Source organism: Alligator sinensis, unplaced genomic scaffold, assembly GCF_000455745.1.
Source record: "Alligator sinensis unplaced genomic scaffold, ASM45574v1 scaffold312_1, whole genome shotgun sequence".
NCBI lineage: Eukaryota > Metazoa > Chordata > Crocodylia > Alligatoridae > Alligator > Alligator sinensis.
Genome location: NW_005842029.1, coordinates 2,274,836 through 2,289,398, shown reverse-complemented (window position 1 = coordinate 2,289,398; position 14,563 = coordinate 2,274,836). Strand labels below are relative to the sequence as shown.

The 14,563-nt window shown below is 42.7% G+C and overlaps 1 protein-coding gene across 11 annotated transcripts in view; it reads right to left on the bottom strand.

Moving 5' to 3' along the window:
* Positions 1 to 14,563, bottom strand: part of MID1 (midline 1) — a 395,575-nt gene that overhangs the window by 168,875 nt on the left and 212,137 nt on the right. Inside the window, exon 1 of one of the 11 annotated variants that reach the window (XM_025202531.1) lies at positions 7,074 to 7,442. The exons of 9 other annotated variants lie outside the window; for them this stretch is intronic. The gene's annotated coding sequence lies outside the window, so the exon portion shown is untranslated. Of the gene's footprint in view, positions 1 to 4,873; positions 4,896 to 7,073; positions 7,443 to 14,563 lie in introns of those variants that run through there. One more of the 11 variants, XM_025202540.1, reaches the window with a different exon arrangement.

Below are 14,563 nucleotides of genomic sequence, written 5' to 3'. Positions count from 1 at the left end.
GGGGGGGGGGGGGGGAAGGGGGGAGGCAGTAGCACTGGCCTTGCCTTCCTGCTCTGTCCCCTCCATCCCTGTTGTCATGGCGGCGCTCTGCCATCCCACTGTGTCCCCATCATCCCCTCCATCATGGCAGCACTCCATCACCGCCATCATCCCCCGTCCCCAACTCTGCATCCATCCCCACCCCACCCCCTTGCTCCATCCCCACTGTTCCCACCATCATGGTGGTGCTCCATCCCTACCGTCATTCTTGATAGGCAATTCACTAGTGTATCATAATGGCCATACATTCAACAGACCATGCCCTGCCAGAAGCCACGCCTCCCCAGAGCATTACAGACAGACAGACTAAGCCCATTATATATATAGATTGTTCTAAAAGTCTAGTCCTTGTATCTGACTTCAGGGTGATTGAGAAGACTCAGCATTCCACAGGACTGAGGATCTTCACACAGCTTAATTTCTCATCATGGCTAGGGACAGACATTCAAAAAGCCTGAGCCTGAATTGATTCAATCTTTACAGATTAGTCTAACCTGCAGAGCTTGAACCAATTTGCAAGTGGATAGATGTTCACTTTTGAAACAAGAAATGTAGGTGCATGCCTGTAGTGGCTCAGGCTAGAAGCCAGGGGGCACTAGAGCAGCCCTCCCTTTCCTTCCATAGTGCTGAGCTAAGGGGTGGGGGTAGAAAGGCCCCAGAAAGATGCTCTGACCAGGGAGGGTTTTAAACCCCCACCCTGGCCTAGAGAGTCCCCAGCCAGACTGTGGCCTGGAGAAGGAGGGGAAAGAAGCTCTCACCAGGCTTTTCCTGGCTTGGGGTGGGAGTGTTGCCAGACCTCATCCCCTGTCTAGTACTCTGAGGTAAACTGGAGTGGAGAGAGGGAGGATTGCTTGTGTGGATTGCATGAATCTGCTGATGATACTGAGCTTTTCAATCTCCCTCTCCCTGCTTTTTCATACTGTCTGTAGCAAACTGACAGGCAAGGGAGTCAGCAGGGAGCTGATAACACAGGATTTTTCAGCCCATCAAGAAAACAAAAGCCTCTCTCATTAATTCAAGCCTTTCTTAAACAGCTTTTTACAAAAAAGGAATGGAGTGACATGACCAGCTAACCTGCTGATTAGCTCCAAAAAGCCCTAAGTGGACACTGTCCTATCTGTCTTTGTCTCAGTGAAATTGGAGACACACACACAGACACCTCTCAGCATTAGCTAGCACAGGGGTGGTGTGACCATGACCAGATGCTGGCTAGGGTCTAGGCTGTTCTGGTGCATGCTCTGGGGGAGAGGGGAATTGAGGGAGGGGTATCCCTGCTTGAGCAGTGAGAGGGGGGTCAGAGGAAAGCCAGGCAGATGCTGCTGTTCCTGCGGTCCCCTGCCCCCTTCTCAGCCAGCCAGAGCAGTGATAATGCTCCAGGTAGGAAGGAGAGGGGTGGAGCCAGCCCTGCTGTCTGGAGCAGACAGCCCAGGTCCTGACTGAAAAGTGTGTTGGGATGCTTCGGGACTTTGATTTAACTTAACCCAGGAAGGGGTCTGGGACAGGCATTTCATAAACCAGTTTGAACCAAATCAGTTATGTCTGATACTACATCCAACCAGGTTATCTTAAACCAGCTTCAGACATTTTGAAACTTGTTTATGTGCACTGAACTTCTGTTTTGTTACAGGTTTAAACCAGTTTCTGATCACTGAAACCAGCGTATGTGTAACATGTTTCCCTAGCCAATGGAATACAATAACCATGGAACAGGCAGCTGTCTGGCTGTGAAGCCCACACTCTTAAGGCTAGTCACTGTCTACCCCATATGTTGTTTCTCTATTTAAAAAGTCTCCAGTTTTGTTAGTTAAGGGATTTACTTTGCAATAGAAGGAACAGGAGAGGAGTTAACATAGGCAGGATGCACTGGGGTCTGTCTTGGCTTCTTTGTACTGCACTAGTAGCAAAAAAGGGCTAGAATGATATAGCCTGTTCATGGCCAACTGGGTACAATTTAGAAGAGACCTGAGGTACGAAATAAACTAAGGACTAAGGACACTTTGGTTTTGCAAAATTCCAGCGCAAAGATCTAAATATCTACAGGTCCTGGGCTGTATGGCAGCTGCTTTGTTTTACATTGCCATCCGATAGTGATTCTAAACCTGGCAGTGACAGTTTGAGAGTGATTACCTCTGTAAAAGGAATTTTCAAGAGTAAAGGAATGACATGGTGGCTAATCTGCCAATATCCCTCTCCTTGCAGTTTCCACAACCCCAGGCACCCCGATCCAGCAATCAAATATAGAAGCTATTTCATTTCATGCTGCTGACCATGAAACCCCAAAGACTCCTAGCAATGTTTTTGGCTGAGAATGAGTAATATCTCTTGGCCTCAACCATGGCCTTTTTCATAGCTCTTTGTTGAATATGCATAAGTTGCATATACAAAAGGTCTAGACTGTCTCATTTCCAAATTATGTTCCAGATGTTCCCAGCTTCAGCATTTACCATTAACTGTACGCATTTCTTTGGACCAATGGCAACAAGTGCTAGTTATAATTACCAGGCAGAGTCTTTAATGTAGAAGAGGGGGCAGCAGGATCAAGATCAAGGGCAGCACAAAGATGGCATGAAGCAATGTTTGAACCCTCCTTCCACCAAGCTGTGCTGTGAACTTCGTGGTCTCACAGTCTACGTGGACCAGAAAATATTGTTTGTATTCAGAACTACCCTAAACTCTGCACTGAGAACCTGAATATAGGTTATATGGAATCAGAAAGAACCACAAGTTCTGTTCAAATATCACACACAGATGTAGTTTAACATAGCAGCAAGGGGTGTTGGAGGAGCTGCAACTGCCATAAAGTTATGACCTTAAACATCTCACAGGACTCTGAGAATTTAAACAGGTTCATTTGGGGCTAAATAAAGCTCTTTATTTTTTTTAAACTCATCACCATCCTATCTGTCAGGAACACACTGTCAACCTTCACTACCTTGCTACCTTTTTCCTCACCTCTTTAGTTGAAAAGGCCCAGTTTGGGGTATTTTTGATTCTAACTGACCAGAAATATATTCTTAGTGCTAAACCCTGGACATTTGTACATACTACAAGAGAGAATCTGCTGCCTAAATTCTAAGAGTTTAATATTTAACATTTTATCCTATCCTACTTCCATGTTTGTTACATACATAGTGAATCACATGAGTAAAAATTAATAAGTGTATTTTAAAAAATTGCAGTTAGGCAATCAGAAGGTGGTTATTTTTTTTTTTTTTTTATAACTGTGAATCACTGTAAATAGATTTAAAAGAAACAGTAACAAAATGCATTCTATCCTAATACAGTCCCCTCCATTCAAGGGTCTCAATAGTTTCACATACGTTAATGGACCACTTTCTCTCCAAGTCAAGAAAGCTGCACTAGCATAAGAGAGAACTTAATCAGTAGAGCCTCTCATAGTCTCACTGAGGGAGATACCTATTTTTACTTATAGAGAGAACAGAGAACAAATTATAGCTGCTCTATTGCTAGTGCCATGCTCTAGTGCCCCCCAGCTTCTGGCCTGAGCCACTGTAGGCATGTGGCTGCATTTCCTGAGACAGAGGTAAATGTCTGTTCACTTCTGTTTCAATTTAATCTGTACATCTTAAATTAACCTGTAAAGACTGAATTGATTCAGCCTCAGGCTTTTTGACTGTCTGCACTTAGCCAAGTTGTGTATCATTACTGAATCGGTGCAGTAACTTAGGCAATTAGAAACCAACTATCTCCAGTCTTCTCAATTTGGAGAAAGAAATTAGAGTATTTACAAAAAGCTTGAAATTTTACATTCTGAGGAAACCAAGAAGTGTATTTGATTCAGAAATGAGTCCTGATGTGGACACCTTCTCATTATTACTTGAGAACCATCTTAGTTCTGTTCAGTTCTGGCCTGGTATCATATTCCATTTACTCACAGGCCAGAGTCTTGTTTTCCAGGTGCTGACCTGCAAATTAAAATAGGCTCCTCATGCCTTATGAATACAAGAGAGGTGTGAACTACGGCAGTATTGTGTCTGAACAATGTTTAAATAGGACTGGCTCTAGGATTAAGGAAGAAAACTGAACTTTGGTATCTAATTATGAATTTCCCTGGACAAGACTGTGATTTGTCTTTACAACACTGTGTAAGTGAACCCACAGGAGTGAAACCCTTCTCTTTTCTCACTCTTCCACCATGACTCTTACCTATAGCACTACCCTTCATGCTGGAGGGACAGCCTGTTACAGAGGCTCACTTCTTCTCCCACTCAGTATATCAGCTAGCACACACATTGCCTTGTCATATGCGCTGGCTGGTGCACCGACCCAATATCCCATGGTGAGTAGAGAAGAGCACTGTGCCTGCAGGGTCCTCACTCAATCTCTTCATTATATCAGCCAACACAGGTTGGCCTACATGGAGAGGGAAGTAATTGCCTACTGGTAGTGGCCAGTCACAAATTGCTTCCCCCTTCAAACCAAGGGGAAAGTGGTGAAAAGAATTTAATTTTAATTTGTCACTATTCATATGTGGTCTGTTCTGCTCTGCAACACACTTTAGGTAGGATGAGATGTAATATTCAATCCTGTACCTTTACACTATATGAAACTGAATCCAAGTGAAAGGATGGATTTTACCCGCAAAGGTTTTACTTCACTTTGTCTGAGTATTTTGTTTTGGAACAGGCTGTAAAAGGCCCTGCAGAAAATCAGAACATCCTTGCAAGGCTTAATTTAGAGGAACACCCACATTGTTTCAATTTTGTGGGCACTCTATTAAGGATACTGTCTCCCTATCCTGATCACATGCTGGTAATCCCATGCATCTTTTTTTCTGCACTTGTGGGCACAGAAAGATAAATCATATAATTACCTTTTCCCACACAATCTTGCCTGAAGGGTCTATTATGGCCATCCCTGACAAAAGCAAATGAAACTGAAGTATCAATAGACAACTTAGATGACAAAGTGTCAAATTTTGTTGGTTCATATAAGGAAGAAAAAATACAGAAGATTAACAAGGATACAGTTGTCAAACACCAGAACAGAGTAGTTTTTAACATTATTCACTATCTAACCATGGAAAAAGTTATAGCATCATAGCACAGCTCAATCCAGCTGGAAGGCTCCAGGGGAAAAAAAAGAAAAAACAGAGACATCTGAGTACGGCATCTGAACTGAATTTTACTGAACACACAATTTTCAGATCTTATTAGACACTGTCTTCATCACAAGGATTGCTGCTAGATTCTTCACTCTTTCAAGTCAAAGCTGAGACAGTACAGAAGTTGGTCACTATTCCTTCTCTGATGTAAACTCATCAAGGTTGTGATCCATACAGACCTGAGAGATCCTGCTAAATGACCATATAAAATCAATGAGAAATATTTGTGTTCCTCAACTCTCAAGATGAGGCTGTAACAGGATCATTTTTTTATCCATTGAATGTTGCTGGCTGGGTTAGTGACAGATGTAAAAAAAGAAGCTGTCTTATTCTACACCCTTATGGGTGAATTCAGGCATGCAAGGCCCAATCTGGGTGGCATGAGATGGAATATAGGCATATGCGGCCTGATCCAGGCAGTTCAAAGCAGGATCGGGGGAGGGGGCAATCCAGGCAGTGACTTCATGTGGGATCCAGCCCATGGACCAGCCTTGTGTCACTCATCTGACCCATGGGGCCAAAAAGTTGAGCACAACTGCCCTACATCACACCAAAAGAAAAATGTGGAATCATCTCTACACAGAATAGAGGGATCCATACACGATAGCATTCACCACAACAATCTCTGACTATATTTGAGGATAGCATGAAAAATGTTAATAGATAAGTTACACCTCTCTGAAAGGTTGTTAATTTTCAAAAGGAAGCCTCCTTTAAAGTATCTCAAATTCTAGACCTAAGACAAGTTTCCTGACAAGTATCCCAGGAGAGTGAGCTGTAGCTTTAACTGTGTAAAAATGAGTAATGTGATAAAGGGAATTATTTGGATGTATCTGTACAATCTCCATTACATACATAAATACCTATGGTACTTTAAAAATTTGTCAGATAATTACCAAGTTTTGAAATGTCATGTTGGCAAACTCAGATGATAAATTCTTATACTGGAGGACCAAGCATTCATCTGATTTCACTATGTACATAGGACAATTGGTGAGCTTTATGTAAACTCAACTCATAAAAAAGTGGATAGTACAATCAAGACCTTTTATTCTACCTTGAGCATATTGGTGCTAAAATGTACTTCCTTCATAAAAATCAATCTCTGAGGCATTATTCTAAAATACACCATGGTTTAAGATGGTACAAATTGATTATTCTCAAATGAACAAATGTGATTTCAAAACATTCACACAAGTACTGTATAGGGCTTTAGGGAATTACATGTTTAAATGACAGAACTGAAGAAAAATGTGCTACCTCATCCTTCATTTGCTACTTTAAACATAGTACTGTAAAATTCCAGCTGCATTTAACAGAATAAAGATGTCTAATGTCCCTTTCAAGTTTCTTTAATGCAGTCATTCTCAAGCAGGGTACCATGGCACGCTGAGGTGCCTTGGGATCCTCTCAGTTAGCACCGTTTGGTGTGTTAACATGATTCATGAGAGAAACCCAAAGATTTCAAAAAGGAATACATAGTGTTAAAAATATTATGACCTGTTGTGGTCTTTGAGTTCTTTCCAACAAAAGAAGTGCTCTGTTATTTTTCTATAGTGAAAAAAAAAAAGAAAATTAAGAGCTGGTATTTTCAGAGGGGTACCTTGAGTCTAAAATGTTTGAGAACACCACTTTACTGTCTTAACATCAATTGATAAGGCAACATATCACAATTAAAAAAAAAAACAGAACAAAAACTCAGCTTATTACTGAGGAACATTTCTGTTTCTGTAAAGCTTTCAGTATACGGATGATAATTCATTTGAATAGTGCCAGAAACCCAGAATGCTCTATTACCAACTTGTTAAACACATTAGAAAATATTTTCAAAAATATTTTCAGTGGCAAGTTTATATTTACATGCAAGCATCTGTTTCAACTCTTAAGAACATATAATTCGCATACCCACCGATGGATTTCGCCCTAGTTCTTTTGGCTGTAACATTGTTGTAGCGAAAAAAAGACCACGCTGACCCACTCAAAAAACCAGTGACAGGCAAAGAAGCCAGATGGTAGCAGCTACCACAATCCTAGTAATCCTGAAGCAGTACTGTGACTGTGTCTGTAACTGTGAGACAGTCAATGCTGAAACACAACAGGAAAATCTGCCCTACAATTCCAGGAAAACCAGCTCCACCTAATCACCTCCGCTAGAGTTTAAGAATCAAAAATCCCTCAGTAGTCTGACTGCCTTTGTCACCGACCCTAAAACAAATATCTGCTCTCTTTCAGCATTCATCTTAAATTGACTGAAAAAGCAACGAGGATCAGGTTCTTTCACTGAGCATCTCTATAACCTGGCTGACAATGATGGCTTGTAATAAGGACATTGGTTTGTGCTGCCACATAACTCAAACAAGTGGAAGCTCAGCCTGCTGTGTAATTAATCCAGAGCTGCATAATGAACTGCAGTTCCCATGCCCGTAATGGGAGACTGACCTGAACTGGCAAACCCTGTCATACAATGTGAACAGCTCAGAACTTTTCTTCCTCAGGGAATTTTGAATGCTACAGGACAAAGACAATTTGCCTACTCTTTTTTTTTTTTTCTTGAAATATTAACTTGAGAGAGAGACACGAACACATCTTGTCCAAAGTTCACCTAAACGCTGTGACTGCTGCAGTTATACAGAAAAGAATTCTCTTCCCTAAATAAATACAGTGGAGCAATAACCCGGCTCTTTTTGTCTGAGAAGAGAAACACTGAATGACTGCCGTTGTTTAAAATGTTGCTGAATTATCAGTTTGCAAATCAACAAAATGCAACAGGAAACAACAGATTGACCAAAAGCACCCAGTAAAATGCCCCAGTGAATTTCTGATTGATCTCAAGTTATACCAGACGTTTGGACTCCAATAAAGGTGTTAAGAAATCATATTAAAGTGGAAACAGCAGGAAAGAATTGTTTCCTTGTGTTCTCTGTTTTTCATGTTGCAATGCTTTCTTTCATGCAATTGTAACAGGGCACAGTGAAAGGAAACATCTCTCAGATGTTTGGACGTGAGGATGCAAACACACATTGCTTTTGGTCTTTCTTCCCCAGACAAGTTTGCATTTTGCTCTCATTGAAATAATAAACAACCACTGTGATCATTTAATTTCCTATTAATTTCATTTCCTTAAAACAATGGATTGGAGCTGTTACAGACACACTTCATTAAAACGTTTTAAAGGTTTCTGCTGGTGATATCTGTTAACATGTGTCTAGCGAAGTACAATGATAACTTGTAAGTGGAGAAATGGAAATCCAAAAGGCAAGAGCAGTATACAGTAGAACTCTGATCCCTGGAACTGCTTGGATGACATTAAATGTCTGGTTTGTCAGGAATCTATTAGGCTAAGGATAGACATTACATCTCAACTGGTAAAAGTGATTGGAAACCAGTTTAAAAAATGTAACACAACAGAACTTCATTGCACTTAAACCACTTTCAAAACAGCCAGAACGGATTTAAGATAAATCTGGATGGATATAGAATCAGACTTAACTTATTTAGATTAAATTGGTTTATTGAACTTCTGTCCCAGATCCCCTCTAGATTCAAGTAAACTCATAGTCCCCCAGCATCCCACAATGCTTTGCACCTCCACCACAAGCCCCCACTCCCCTACAGGGTGGGCTGACTATTCTTGACCCAAGTTGTCTGCTTCAACTGAGCTGGTAGGCATGCTCTAGCACCCCCCAGCTTCTGGCCTAGGCCACTGCAGGCATATGAGTGAATTTCTGGAATCAAAAGTGAATGTCTGTTCACTTGCTTATTGGTTCAAGCTATGCAGCTTAGACTAACCTGCAAATATTGAATTGAGGCAAAATCTGCAGAGGAAAAGCTCACTGGAGCAGAAGCTCCCAGGAAGGAATTCTAAACATTGTAGTTAGCATTGCATACTACAATGTCTTCGGGCTCTTAGAATCACCATGCCATAATCGTTCCATGCAATGTGTCTTTTTTTCTGCACTGGCTTATGCATAGCCAGGCCATTTGGGGTCAGCCAGGACCAACACCATGCCATATATAGTTCTTAGCCATACAGGCTAGGGACAGAAGTTATACAAACTGGTTTAAGTTATCATAAACTAGTTTACACCTGTACCAGAACAGAAGTTCAGTGCACATAAGCCAATTTCAAAAAGGCTAAAGCTGGCTTAAGATAAACCTGATTGAATGTAGTATCAGACTTAACTGATTAGGCCAGACTTGTTTATGAAACATTTGTCCAGAACCCGTCCTGGTTCAAGTTAAATCAGAGTCCCCCAGCATCCCAGCATTTTGCAGCCCCGGCTGTGCTGTCTGCTCCAGAGAGCAGGGCTGTCCCTGCCCCTCTGCTCCCTAGGTGAAGCAGTGAGGGCTGGCTCACTGGCCTAACTGGCTTGGTCACTGCCCCTCCACCCCCACCCCCAGCAAACCCCAGCTGGCGTCTGAGGCCAGGGAGGGGGATTAAACTTCCCTTTCCCCGAGTACAGAGCTGCCCTCCTCTGCTTACTTAGTGATGGCTGTGACTGTGGTCTACAAATTCCAGAGGCACCTGGAAGCAGGAACAGAGAGTGACAAACAACCCTGCAGAATCCTGCTGCCATGATTCTGGACTGCAAATCCCAGAGAACTCGGGGGCAGCAGGAAGAGGAAATTAACACATACCCATGCTGGATACATACCAGAGAGTCATGCTGTAGCACCCCTTGGCTTCTTTCTTGAGCCACTGAAGGCATGTGGCTGCATTTCCTGAATCAAAAATGAATGTCTGCTCATTTGCTTATCGGTTCAATCTTTGCAGCTTAAACTAACTGGCAAAGGCTGAATCAATTCAGTCTCAGGCTTTTTAACTGTCTGTACTTAACCACAGTGGCTAGCAGGGATGGGTCCAGGGGAGGCAGAGGGGAGAATGCACTGGTGCACTTGCACCCCACTTTGATTCCTGTTCCCAAAGTTGAAAACCAACTTTCTGGCAGTGGCAGCAGTATTTCTAGTCAAGCATTGCTGAGCGAGTCAATTGACTTTGTGGGTCATCATAATCTATTTTACCCCTCCTAAACCCTTCATTCCACAGGTGTTAATAACCCTCTCTTCTTTTTAACTGTCTTGATATTCCACCAATCAAAAATAACCTTTGTTCTGAAATTCTGCTGTCTGTTAGCTGCTCCTGGTAATGAAGCTCCTATTTCTTCACAGCCCTGCAGGTTGTTTTTAACTTTTTCCAATGAAGTTGTGTGTTATATTTGACATCTACATTCAAAACTGTGATCTTGAACCTACATGTTCAACTGATACCTAAACTTTTCAGGCAACTGTATTTAATATTTCATGTGAATTATTCATATTTGAATTTGATTAGGCCTGTGTGGAGTGCAACCCTACTTACTCTACCCACAGAAGTTGTCCCAATAACTTTGATAACTTTGTTTGTTACAACCTGCATTTCTAGAAGAATAGAATGCATGTTTTAAATAACTTTTGCCTGGGAACATACCAATCTGCAAACAAATTAATTGGTATTGAACATGAAAAGAGAGGAAGGAACAAACAAATAAAGGAAAAATGGAAGAATTGACCCCTACAGGCAAATATTTCTATTGTTTCCCCAACCACATTATTGCATGTGCTAGTTTTCATTCAGCAGCTTTTATTCAAGCTAAATCATATATCCAATGAAGAGTCACCTCATCTCATGCCAAACTGTCATTTCTTCCCTCCCCTTAACTCAACACATTAAATATTAAACAGATTTTGAAAAAAAAATGCTTAAAATATATTTTAGACTACTACTATCACATGTATTTCCTAGTAACATTCATTAGGGTTCAAGTGTTGAACATGGGTAGTAACATTCATTAGGATTCATGTGATATCTAAATATCACAGGCAACTTTTTAACCCTGTTAAAACCCTGTCTTGCCTTTTTCTGATGATAGGGTCTCAAATATTTGTCATCTGATTCCTATTTGGCATTTTGGTTCTCCAGAATTCAGAGCCACCTGTGCAAGCTCTGTTGGAGAAGTGCTTTGCTTAATATGTTTTTACTGCACAACAGAGCCTTAGCAAGAAAAACGCTATTAGGAGCTGAAGAAAATCAAGACAGGAATAAACTGTGGACCAGCTACACTGAAAGGACATGGATTCACCACACATTAAAGCCCATGAAAGGAGAAAAGTAGGAGGAGTGGCAGTTAAGCAACAACCTGTAAGAGGTAAAGAGCTGTTCTACCACTGTTTTCTCTATACATGAACTCCATAGCTAATCATGGTGACAGCAGGTTGGTTCAGATACCATACAGATGAAGAAGATACAAAACACCTGTAATGTTTTTGAGGCACATCAGTTACAACATGCATTTCTGGATGTTTTTACCTAAAATTAATCAAAGTGTTTATGAAAAAGTGACTCACTTTTGTTGGGATAAAAAGTCTATTTCCTACCAGAAATGGACCACCCATTTTCATGGCTAAAAAAATGCCAACATTTTTCAAGTGTTGTACATTCTCTGGAGGGCAGGGACAGAATTCTTAGTAGTTTGATAGGTACTCTCAGGCATCAAACAGATGAAATTTCAAGGAATTTGCAGAGTACAAATGGAACGATCCAGTACAATGCGAGCAGGGTGGAGACCCGGGAGTGTATTATTCACAACTGGAAAAATAAAAGTTTCAGGACATCTAAGATTTGAGAGGGGTGCTTGCTAGCTGTAAGTCCTCAGTTTGTGTCTTTGTTTAATGTATACACACATAATCATTTTATTCATCTTCTATATGAGACAATACCACACCTTGAATTTCTAAGAGAGTTTTCTGGCTATATAAGAGTACCATAGAAGGGTCTGGTGTCTCCGCCATATCCTATTTATGGTTGTTGAAAAGAAGTTGAGGGCTGCTAAAGAGGTTCTCTGATTCTTTCCCTGGTTGAACACAAAGGGTAGAGCAGCCCTACAGCTGCTCAGCACAGCAGCAGCTGTCTACATTCTAAGGCTCTATATTGCTTCTCCAAGTTGCAGATTTCAGGAGTATACAACAACCCTACCTACTTCCTCTGCCTACCTTATATATACTCCTGATATCTGCTTCATAGTGAGGTGGCAAAGGAGCTGGCTTTGGCCCCATGCTGTTGGTATCTGTATCTTAAGACTCCTGTAAGGTTTGCATTCCCTCTGCACAGGGAGCAGAGAAGGACTGAGAATCCAAACTGGTTCCAGAAATGAACCAAAATCAAAAATTGGTTTGACAGCAAGTGCAACTCCAACAATGGAAGTCTCCCATGGAATTTAGATGGCTTCTTTACACTAAATTATTTTATATGGTTGCTTTACACTACATTCCCCTTTAAATGGATGTTTCGTGATACACCTCTGCGGTTTTTCTAGCTATACTTCCCTTCTGCTCCCTCAGTGATGGATACTTTTGAACAGGGATGGGCAAAATATGGCCCACAGGCTGGATCTGGCCTGTCAAATAATTGTATCCACCCTGCGGCTGCCCCTGCAGTGCTCTGCATGGTGCCAAGCCCCACCTGCTTCCACCCAGGGCAGACTGCACCATGTTCCCACCTGTACCCGCTCCAGCTCCAGCTGCCTTTCACCCATTCCACACACCCAGTATTATAAGCAGCCACCTGCAAGTGGCTGGGTGGATAGAAAGTGGAGCCCCGCATGCTGGAGCATGGGCTGCCTGCCTGCAGCTTCCCCCTGCCTAGCTGGGCATGTGGTGTCCAGCACATGTCCCCATGCTACTTGCTACCCAGAGTGGTGCAGCAGGGGTAGGAGGTGAGGGGAGGTGTGGGGAGGAGCTGAGCAGTACCTTGGTAGCTGCAGATACTATGAGAACACACCCTCTAGGAAGCTGTGAATACTGGCCAGGACTGGGTCTAGGGTGGTGCTCTTGGCGGGTGCAGGGAGGGTGTGGGTGGGAATGCAGCTCAGGCTGCCCTGGGCAGGAGCAGGCAGGGCTAGACCCTATGCAGAATGTCATGGGGGCAGCCACACCTACTCCTGCACTGCCCAGGAGAGCTCTTCTGCACACGCCACCTTCTCCTCCCTTTCCCCCCACCCCCAGCTGGCTCCCAGGATCTAGCATGCAGGCAGTGCCCCCACATACATGCGGGCACCTACCCCCTCTCACACCAACCTCCCCCACACACACTATAAAAGAGTAAGACTTTATTTTGAGCTATTATGCAATTGCCTCTATATACACTACTCAAAAAAACATAAATCAGAACAAAAATTATTATTTGAAATAAAATTAAGATATGTTATAGTAGATGTTTAATTTTTAGTATATGATTTTTTTTTAATTTGTTAAAAATGTGTGGTCTATAATTTATTAAAATGATATCTTCTGAGAGATTGTGTGCTTGGGGCCTTCAACAGCTCACCAAAACCAATTAAATGGCCCACAGCTGAATAACTGCTCATCCTGTCTTGGAACATGGATCAGAAACTTACTGGCATTGGATCCAGACCACAAAGCCAGGGGGGCTTCAGCAGTGTTTGACAGCAGGAGTTTCAGAACTGGGAGTCTTTGCCTACTGGGAAGTGATAGAACTGGCAGCAGTGGTGGACAGGTCCTAGTGCTGGCCCACATGGGCAACTGATGCCTCCTGAGTCAGGGGGGGCACTTCCCCCCAGCAGCCAGTCAGCGACTGGGGGAGTACCCCCATTGCCAATTGCACCAACCATGGGGGGTCCCCACCACCGGTCGCACATGCCAACCAAGAAGTGCCAGCGGTGCTTCCGGAAGAGCCAGGGGCACTTCTCTTGGATCCCCCACTCCCTCACCAGCGCTCTCAGGAGGGACACCAGTGCTCTTGCCTGCCTCCCCACCCATCGCCTTTCATGGGGAATGCTGGCTGTCAGGGGGTGCACCAGCACTCTTAGGGGGTGCACATATAACCCTGTGTACCCTCTACATGCCACCACTGCTAGCCCACCTCAAATCCAAGCTAGGTGATTCCAGACTGCCACTAAAATAGGTCATCAAGTGCTGTCTTACAAGTATAAGATACAATATCTTGGTCTGCCACATACACAGTGTTATACTGCACAAGCTCTTCATACTGGCATTAAAGTAACCTCTGGATTTGGTACAGGAGTCTTACCAAAAGTGACATTTTATTAAAGCTCTCTGGAGACTGGTAGAGCTTAATTTCAATAGTAGTACATGTTCTTGGTCCTTTTCGTGACTCACTGAAAGACCTATTGGATAGGTCTTGATTGACATGAATTGATTATAACTGCATCATCAAATGTTAAACTTCCATTACACATACAGGATGGTATCTTTCTAAACATCAAAATTCAACCAAATGCAAAAGCTCCCCTCACTCACAATACATTGAAACTACTTGTAAGCTCAACCCCCCACCCCCCCCCCCCAAAAAACCCCACCCCCCCCCCCCACCCACCTCACACA